This window comes from Suricata suricatta, chromosome 1 (genome assembly GCF_006229205.1).
Source record: "Suricata suricatta isolate VVHF042 chromosome 1, meerkat_22Aug2017_6uvM2_HiC, whole genome shotgun sequence".
Lineage (NCBI taxonomy): Eukaryota > Metazoa > Chordata > Mammalia > Carnivora > Herpestidae > Suricata > Suricata suricatta.
Genome location: NC_043700.1, coordinates 147,613,598 through 147,620,503, shown reverse-complemented (window position 1 = coordinate 147,620,503; position 6,906 = coordinate 147,613,598).

Genomic DNA, 6,906 nt, shown 5'->3' with positions numbered 1-6,906 from the left:
AAAAAAAAATAATTCAGAAGAGGTGATCTGGGAAGGACTTTCTAATGGGATAAGATTTGAGCCCAAACTTAATACCTGAAAGGGAGTCAGCCAAAAAGAATGGTGAGAACAGCATCCAAAACAGAGACAGATGGCACAGGGCTTCAAGGAGGGACAAATCTGTGACTATACCTTAAGCAAACTCCCTGCTTCTGCCCTTGCTCATCAGACTTTGTCATTTCCATGCACAAGCTCTTGCCATGACCTCTGGCCTCACTCAGGCTAGAATTTACAGTCACTATTGTTGTCTACATGATCTGTCCTATTCTCCAAATGGTGATTCTTCACACCGCAACTGAGGTCAACTATTCCATTTCATCCTTGTTCATTCATCTGCTGCCAAAATGGCCTGTGGTCTGCAATTTGAAGATACCAAAGCACTCTGTAGGAACTTTGCACTTACTACTTCCATCTCCCTCAAATATATTCATGATTTTCTATCTTTATTTTTTTTGTTTATTTATTTATTTTTGAGACAGCAAGCAAAAGTGGGGGAGGGGCAGAGAGAGAGAGAGAGAGAGAGAGAATCCCACGCAGGCTCCGTGCCACCAGCACAGAGCCTGATGCAGGACTTGAACCCACAAATCATGAGATCATGACCTGAGTTAAAATCAAGAGTCAGACACTTAACTGAGTCACTCAGGAGCCCCCTCTCTCTTGCTTAATCTTGGTCTCTGCTCAAATGTCACCAGAGCCAAAAAGTCTTTATCAACCATCTTCAATTTAAATAACATCCTGCCCTCCAGCTCTCTATCTGCTTACTGTTTTAGTCTTTTCCATTGGCATATAGTTTCTAGTATTGTATATATACATATATAAATATATACACATATTTTTACATATATTTTTGTTTTACTTTTTTTGTCCTTTACTTTCACCTACTTTGCTGTTTTCTAGCATGTTAACTCCAGGATAGCAGACATTTGCTGGTTTCCTTAAAAATTATATCCTTAGCACCCAAAAGAGCTCTTAAAAGATAACAGGTATTTAATGTTTATTTCTGGACTGTATTATCTCTCTGAGCTATCTACTTATTATAACCTCCATTTGACTGAAATTCACAGAGTTCACACAATTTACCTACACTTTCCTAGCTTATAAGATACAAACTACTTATATCTTTTCAAAAATGATGTTTTAAGACACTTAGCACAACACATTTGTAAATTATTGATAACACTATAACATTAAAAACGGTAAGCATTTTCCACAATTGTTATATCTGTAAAATGTAAAAATTATAATTTAAAAAATGTTAGGGTGGGTAAAGAATTAAGACACTTCCATTAGTCACATACAATTTCAGGGAACATTAGCAAACTTGAGAGACCATACTTCCAGTGTGTATGTCATGTTTTATAGGTAATGGCTGGTTTGCAAGATGACTCGCTATGAAAAAGTTGCATAAATTCAAAGCCCATTGTCCTAGGGGAAAAATCAGATACAAGAATCTAGAAATATTGCAAATGTTGCAGTATCAAGTGCTAACAAGTATTGACTAAAAGAGGTCTAATTAATTTGTAATGATTTTAAAAGATGAATTATTATATATTGCTTTCCCTTCATTTGACTTATGCTAAAAAGAAAGAAAAGTTGTATTCATAGCCTATCTAATCCATATATACAAATATGGATTTAGGTGATCCAATTCATAACAATAACTGTCAGAAAAAGGATATAGATTTCATTTCTCATCCTCTGATCTACAGATTTCTATATATTTCATAAAATCTTCCATGTGTTTTACATTTTCATGTGTTCTGGAAGTTGCATACTTCTGACGGATGGTAGAGGTTAGAACTAAAAGCATTTAAAAATAAACCATCCTACTTGAAAGTAACACAAATGCAGATGCATCAATAAATAACTATTTTTAAAGCTTTTGGATGAATATGTGAAATTAGAGATAAAAGAGCAGGTAGAATGATTACTTGATAAATTGGAATATTGTGTTTGAAAGGAAGGCAACAAAGACAATTGTGAAACTACATCATTAAACCTTCTCATGAAAGAAAAAAATTCCTCCTCTTATCCATAGTTTGAGGCTGTCTTTAGTATGAAAGCTAGGGTTGCAATTAGAGTGATAGAAAGCACAAGTACCAAATTATGTTTATTAGTGGATAAAAGACTCACATGTGGTATTTTTTGTTGTTCAAAATGAAAATTACATGAACTGTCTCTAATAGAACATAATAGAACGTTTTGCCCTGATGATATTTTTCTTTTCCTTTTTAAATAGCCTTAACTGAAAAAGCTGTAGAAGTGATTTTTTGTTCTTTTTGGTAGTTTCATTAGCTACTGCTAGTTGGGATCTTAAGGAACTTATCAGAACTTAAAACACAAGTGATAAAATTTTAGAAATCCTTACAATGGAACTTATCAAAATAAAAGGAAAATAAAGGATTTAAACTCAGGGATATGTATATCAGTGAAATTAATTAACCTAATTACACAAATGATAAATCTGATCATTCACTTGGTTTCATATTTAACAAAGTTACTGTGCTGTATGTATCTTATTGAATTTGGGGGAAAAGTATCCTTTTGCAAAGAGAGCAAAATTGATTTATTTCTTAAAGTACATTAAATCTTCATGTAGACTGACTTATCATTTTGTGTACTAAAGAAAGTAACTTATCAGACTTAACTTGGAAATATTTTTCCATAACAATTGTGTAGCCCCAGGCAGACTTCTGGCATTCAACAAACTGCTACGTTGCTTTTGTTAGATGTATATACTTAAAGAATTCAAATTAATATTATTAATAATTAAAGAAAAACATCATTAGTGAGATAAATATTTGATGCATATATGCTCATAAAAATACAACATGCATGAGGTACTTAGATGTGTACACACATATCCACTTTGTAATGAAGAAAGATAAGAATATTCTGTTTTCTTTTAATTTTTATTTATTTATTTTGGAGACAAAAATAGAGCACAAGCAGGGGAGGGACAGAGAGACACTTCCTAGGGGGAAAAAAAAACAACAAAAAAACAAAAAAAACCCATCATGTAATTTCTGTCCTTGCCGGAATGTATTAAATAAGCAAACACCACCAACAAGCAAAACAAGTACTACAATGTAAAAAAATTTAAAAAAAGAAAACCCTCTCACATGCATAAATAAAAGATTGCACACAAAGAACTCACATCTTTTCAAGCTTCAATAGTAAATATTCTGCTACTATGTATTAAATACTGCATGGTTTGCCCAAGCTAAGATGAAACCACATTTAGAGGTGCAGTAGGCATGACTTTGGTCTGTCTTCATACAGAGTCCCCCCTGTGTCTTCCCATCAGCTCTGTCTATGCATGTCTGTCTCTAAGGCAAATTCCCCCTTTTGATAAGAACACTGAACATACTGATGTAGAGACCAATCTAATGGCCTCATTTTAACTGGACTGCTTCTGTAATGACAATATTTCCATATAAATTCACACTGTGAGGTAATTGGGATTAGGGCATCTACATTTCTGGGGGTGGGGGGAAGACAAAACACAATTCAACCTGTACCAGTTTTACTTCCAAAATACTGCATAAGAAACATAGGTACTAGGTCACATTTTGAAATTTGGGGACATGATGTGGAGACAGGAGCAGTACACATAAGAAAGAAACCTGAGCTCTTGGGGCACCTGGCTGGCTTAATTGGTGGAGCATTTGACTCTTGATTTCAGCTCAGGTCATGATCTCACAATTCCTGGGATCTGACAGCTCAGAGCCTGCTTGGGGTTTTTGTCTCTCTCTAGTCTCTGCCCATACTCCTTTCTCTCTCTCTCTTTCTCTCTCTCTCTCTCTCTCTGTCTGTCTTTCTCAAAGTAAATAAAGTAATTTAAAACAAAACAAAACAATGACAAGAAATTCCTGAGCTCTCATACAGACTGACTCTACGACCCATTACTCAGAGAGCACTGGCTCCCCTGGTACGCCACAAACACATCACAAAGTACGTTCATTTTCAATCATAGTTCCTCCGTAATAGCAGTGAGGATGAACAGAATGCTGACCATGACAGTCCAATCTCTAAAATACCCCACTGGTCAGTGTCACAGGAATCGCCTCTATTAAAATCATGTAGAATGGCAGCTGGCCCACATGTGGATGAAACCCAAGACCTAGGCCTATGACTGGCTTTCTAATCAAGGGATTAAATTAACCTCCTATCTTTCTCTTAAAAGTAATTCCTCCCAGATGCACATAAGTTGAGTTTTTTATCTCCACATTTCAAAATCTGGTTCTTGTGTTTAAGTAATTGTTTAGGAGTCTCCAAATTAAAGCCACACCAGATAAATTGGAAAATGTTTAATTTCCTCAAAGGAATTCTAAATAAGCATATACACTTTTAAAGTTCATAGGAGGACAACTTAATCGACTTTTCTAAGAAATTGAAAATGAAAAATTATCAGGGCATTGATAAATTTTATACTGCTTCTAATAAGATCATGTTACTGCACCCTGTAGCCACTTCACATAATTTTATATTAATGATAAAATCCCTACATTGCTTGGTTTTTTTCAGTTCTCTCTATACCATTAGATAGAACTAAAGATATAGAATTATGCTTAAAAGAGTATAGAGTTCTTTCTCAAATATTATTCGATAGAATATCTATTTTAATACCTATAAAATAATTATTATAAATTACTTATAAATTGGCTTATTCCTGATATAAGGAATATAATACAGCTATGAATCCAAAAGAGATAGTACAAACATACTCAATTAAATGCCTTCAAAGCTACTGGAATGGTTTTTAGTTTTATTTTTACTTTATTTTTAAAAAGAAATTTTTTATTTTTAGGATAACCTTTGATTTACAAAATTTCACAAAGATAATGCAGAGACCCCAGATAGCCTGTACTCAGTTTCCTATTGTGCTAACATCTTACATTAGTGTGGTACAATTGTTACAGCTAGTTAGCCCATACAGATTGATTATTATTATTAACTAAAGTCCATACTTTATTCAGATTTCCTCTGTTTTAACCTCATGTCTTCCTCTGTACCAGGATCCTATCCAAATGCTGTATTTAATTTAGTATTTTTTGTCATTATGTCTCCTTAGGTAGTTCTAGACTATGACAGTTTCTCAGACTTCCCTTGTTTTGACCGTTTTGAGGGTACTTACTAGGTATTTTATAGAATATCCGTCAATTGAAATAGGCCTATTATTTTCCCCATTATTAGACAGGATTTATTGATTTTGAAGAGATAGGAACAGCAGATGTAAGATTACATTCTCATATCATGTACATACTGTTAACATAACTTATCACTGTTGATGTTAATCTTAATCACCTGAGACAGTGTTGGTCAGCTTTCTTTACTGTAAAATTACTATTTTACCCTCTTTTTTTTTTAATACTAACCTCTTAGAAATAAGTTGCTATGTACTGCCTGAATTTAAGGAGCTTGAAATTTCTCATCTACATAATTTCTGTCCCGCCCACCTTGCAAAATAAGTATGCTGCAAATGGATTCCCTCAGATTTTGTTTGTCCACAAAAGTCTGATTTCTCTTTCAATTCTGGAGGATAATTTTATAAACTAAAGACTTCTAGGTTGGTAATTTTTTTTCTTCAATACCTTAAAGGTATTCCTCTCTTCTTGCTTCCAAAGTTTAAAACAAAAACTCTGCTATAATTATTAATCTTTTCGCTCCATAGAGAAAATGTTTATCTCATCCTTCTTTAGCCTTCTTCAGGATTTTCTTTGTCTTTGATTTTGTTCATATTGGATATGATATTCCTAGGAGTGTTGTTTGGTATTTATTCTGCCTGATGCTCTCTGAGCTTCTTGGATCTTTGATTTGGTATTTGTGGAATATAAATATTCTTATAAGGAGCCCAAACACTCACAAAATTGTAACCTATTTCATCTAGAGTCATCTTCCATTTCATCTTTTCATACAACTTTTGCTCCAAACACAGAAATCACTTGTTATTTTCTGACATACTTTCAGATTTTGAATATACAAATTATGTCTTCTTTAAACCATAGTAACTTCAAACCAAAAGTAGCTCAAATGCTACTTTTGTCTGTTTCCCCAGCTTAGTATGTATGTTGCTATCAAGTACTAATAGTAAGAAACTCAGACCACCCATTTAGCCTATATCTCTCTACTCCACACATTAGATTTCACACTTAGTGTTTTTAACAGATTTTTCTTTATTTATTTTTTAATTTTTGAGAGAGAAAGAGAGCACAAGCAGGGGAGGAGCAGAAATAGGTGGATAGAGGATCCAATGCAGGCTGATGGCAGAGAACCTGATGCAAGGCTCAAATTCACAAACTGTGAGATCATGATCTGAGCCAAAGTCAGGTGCTCAACCGACTAAGCCACCCAGGCACCCCAAGTTTCAACAGATCTTTAAAACTTATTTATTTATTTTGGGGGGAGAGAGAAAAAGAGAGGGAGTAAGGGAAGAGTAGACAGGTAGGGAAAGAGAGAGAATCCCAAGCAGGCTCTGTTTTATCAGCATGGAGCTGGACATGGGGCACCATCTCATGGAGCCATGATATGACCTGAGCCCAAATCAAGAGTCCAGTGCTTTACTGACTGATCCACCCAGATGGCTCTATCCTTATTGTTATTCATATGAGAAGGATGGCACTTGTAATGGTTATGGTGGTTTACTAGGCTCCTTGGCTGGCTTAGCCTTTTATGTAGTGTGTTTTCTGAAGACTGAGACCATAGTGGTGGGAGTTTTTAGTTGCAAGCAAAGCAAAATGACATTAATTAATTGAAACAAAGTTTTTGTTTTTATTCAGAGAGTACTAAAAGACTGCAAGAATTGTTATAGTCTCAAGAACCTATGATCAAGTGAGAAGAAAGAAAGGGATGATGGCCAGAAGCACA